This window comes from Pristis pectinata, chromosome 1 (assembly GCF_009764475.1).
Source record: "Pristis pectinata isolate sPriPec2 chromosome 1, sPriPec2.1.pri, whole genome shotgun sequence".
Lineage (NCBI taxonomy): Eukaryota > Metazoa > Chordata > Chondrichthyes > Rhinopristiformes > Pristidae > Pristis > Pristis pectinata.
The window spans coordinates 23400955-23404596 of NC_067405.1; the positions used below are offsets into that span (position 1 = coordinate 23400955).

A 3642-nucleotide genomic window follows, 5' to 3' on the forward strand; every position below is an offset into this window, starting at 1 on the left:
AAACTGTAGTGTAGGTTTCTCTTTGTCTTTAATCTGTAATTAGGAATTCTGTGTATAGTCTCTTCATTGTGGCTGCCGTCGGAGTTGACAAATATTACTAAGGGATCATGGTAGTCAAGTGTAAGGAATAGAATAATACATTATACCAGTCCTGGGAAGTTTTGGGAGGAGCTTTCACCATACCCAAATGTAATTCATAATTAAATGAATCTCAGTGTATTGCAAAATATAAACACTTCCCACATTCAAAAACACCTACAGAAAGGGTGGAAAGAAATACAATTCCTGCATAAATTCTTTCACCTGGTTATTATGTTGAAACTGCAAGACATTAATGCAATTTTTTCATCATGACTGAAAGTGTCATTTCGATTCAGATATACACATTTGCTGTGGTAAGACTGCAAACTCACAAATCACAGTAGCAAGAGCTGCACAAAAAGCTATAGTAGTGGCTTCTTTTAATTCAGCAGTGAATAGTTAACCCTTGGTGGGCTATCAAGTAGTTGTGGAATGTATGCAAAAAAAATGTTAAACAGAGACTCCATTTAACAGGATTAAAAAATTGTTCTTTGTTGATCTTAAGTTTAGGGACCGCTATAAATATATGCCCATTGATTTGGTTATTTGTGTGTTAACAAAGCCACTGAACTTGATTTTATATTTGATTTTCTATTGAACTGGCACAAAAGATTGTTTATTAATAAAAACATTAAAATCCTAGATGTGTGTTTCCTTACTATTTAACAGAGTTTACAATGAAACACATGGCACATTTACAGGATGATTTCATTCCTGAATAGTAAAGTTGACCAGCAAGATATATTAGAATAACCACAGCAGCAGTCCTCAACCCAAATTCTGTGATTAAAAGGTATTAATCAGATCAGTTGATTGAGCCAATACACCACATCCATCAATCAAATCAGTTTTGGTGCATCCTTTGTTCTCTGTATAATAGGCCTCATTCTAAGGATCCTTTGTGTTTGGTTTATAAAGTTACATTACAAAAGGGATTTAAGATTTTCCTGATGTCTTTTCTTTAACTGGACCTTTGATCCTAAACCTGCTGTGGCTCGTGAAATCCTCACCCATTCTTGAGCACCCCCACATCATTGGAATTTGAATAGACCCACCTGAAGGTCTTAACTCTCTGTACAGCTTTAGCTGTCCTCCAGCACAGTCTATTGTTCTTGTGGACGGAAGGGGGTCTCTGGGTACCTTTTGTGCATCTCTTGAGTAGCCAAAGGTGCTTTATATGTGAGTTATATTCCCCTGGAAATAAGTAACCAGGAAGAAAGAAATCCATATACCTCATTTCCTGCTATCTGCATTTAGAGCTAAGGAGCAGGGGGTCATCTTTACACCCCAGTCTACCTTAATACCTTAAGACACTGGATGCATAGAAACTCATTGAACGAGTCCTAAACTTACATTGCATGCATCATTCCCTACTGTTTTGAGTTACAAATCACACTGACAAGGAGCTTCCCCACACCCCCTGCTTCTTCACTTTTTAAAAAAATTTGTTTAAACTTGCATATGGACCTTCTGTATATTTATTTTAATTTCAATACATTCATTTGGAGTAATTATATATTTAACCAACCAATAAGGTTGAGCAAGGTTTGGTAAAATTAAACAAGAAAGGTTTTACAATGAAAAACAAAATAAGAAGAAAGATAAAACCTGTCATTGGTAATGTTGAAATAATGCAGACAGATTAAGAATACATTGAACATTCTTCCAGATTAGAGACAGTGGAATGTTTTATATTAGTCAATGTTCAATCCTTCAGCTCCATGCAGTGGTATTTTAAGACTGCTTCGCACAATTCTACAGTTGAAGAATAATTGGGACATTTGTTTTTGAGCTTTAGGGTACTCGGTTTGGCTCCTACTGCTTAAAGAGGCAAGTGACAGGTTTGTTGTTGGAGTGAGTCTTCTCTATATCACATATGATGCTAGAGGTCTTTGGATAGTAAAGAATTCCACCTAACAAGCAGGAAAAGCTGATACAGCTCAATCACTTTTTGGCAAGCACTCCTTCTGTCAGCCAGTAACAACACAAATGGGTAGCCAATTTCCAAAAAGTGTGCTGAAGATCATTGTTTTCCCATCAGCAATAAAGGCACCTAGAGCAAGAGAGTAGTGGCAAACAATCCAGGGATTGGAAATAATGCAATTTTTTAAAATGATTCTATGCACTCCAGTAGTACAAATTTCTACTTCCATTGGAGTCTCAACGGCTTGCTCAAGAGCTAGGAGGAGATAAATATTAAAAATGCAATTGTGTAAGCATGGACAAAATTGCACAATCAAAGCAAGAATTACATTACCATGATTATTCGCTGCTCCAATATTCACAATTTTCATAAAATCAGCAAAAAGATCAATTGGTCAACATCAATTTATCCATTACTGGGATTTTAAAATCTTCATCTAATTGTGTCCATACAATGAGAACCAATTAGAAGAAAAAACATCAGATGATTGACTTGGCCTGGAGTTGGTGGCAATTGATTGTAAACTTTGAAAATGAAACTACGATAGTCTCTTCACCATCTTACCACTTAATCCAATGTTCCTAAAGAATGCAGACAACACCAACAAGGGGCTGATGCTGATGTGATTAAATCATAGCTGCAAACAGGTGCCAGTATAGAATGGCTCACAGCTAGTAGACCTGAACTATAATGTTTCCCAGCCAACCCATTTTAAAGTTATGAAAGGTTCCAAGTTTTATAATGCTTTTTTCACTAATTTTGAAGTCTGAAGTAATAAAATTTGGAATTTATAGAACAAGAACAGCTATTCGGCCCATGCAGTCTATGTCACCATTTCATAGAATCAGTCATAGACAGTTACGTAAAGAAGGCATTTTGGTCTCCAGTGCCTACATTGGAGCTATTTGGTTTTCTTGTCCGTAATCTTGTACATTAAAACCCTTCAAGTGCAATGAAGGTTTCTGTATCCATTCACGCATTATGGTTCAGGTACCCGTCGGGTTAAAGAAAATTTACCTGCCCTCTCTTCCTGTCCTTAACATAAATTTATAATTTGTTATCATCTTGTTTCCCTCTTTTTCACTCGTTTTGTCCTCTCTTAATTTTACACATTTCAATTAAATATTCCATCAGTTTCCTTTGTTCCAAAGAAAACCATCCCAGCCTAGTCATTCTCTCCTCTTAACTATAATTCTACAGCTATAGCAACAGCCTTACAAATTTTCCCGACTTGCTCTAAAGATATATTCTTCCTGTAGGGTGGTTAAAAAAAAGAGCTGTACACAGCACTTAAATGTAGCTAATTAGTGTTTTATACAGTTTATGCTCCAAATAGACCTCCTCCCTATCCTTTTCATTGGATTGTATTAGCACATGTGTCACATGCTGTTTTAAGAATTTGAAAGGGGCTACATCTAACCATATTAATGCTTTCCGCTTTACTAGTGGAAGCAAATCCACTGAAAACAAAACACAGCAGTGCAAGCTGGAAACAGTTTTACCCATCATATCTTCTGCGATCATCCCATTTATAGTACAAAAACCAAGAGACAGAAGAAGAAATAAATTGAAGAAGAATTAATTTATTCACAGGAAGGAAATTAAAATGTTGAGTAAGGGGGAAAATTGATAGTTGC

General features: G+C 36.1%; 1 protein-coding gene across 2 annotated transcripts in view; it reads left to right on the forward strand.

Moving 5' to 3' along the window:
• gtdc1 (glycosyltransferase-like domain containing 1) overlaps nucleotides 1-722 on the forward strand; it is a 263179-nt gene extending 262457 nt beyond the window's left edge. The window contains exon 11 of one of the 2 annotated variants that reach the window (XM_052017227.1): nucleotides 1-722. This exon is cut by the window's left edge and continues 1673 nt beyond it. The gene's annotated coding sequence lies outside the window, so the exon portion shown is untranslated. The other variant, XM_052017221.1, reaches the window with a different exon arrangement.
• The last annotated feature ends 2920 nt before the right edge of the window (nucleotides 723-3642 follow it).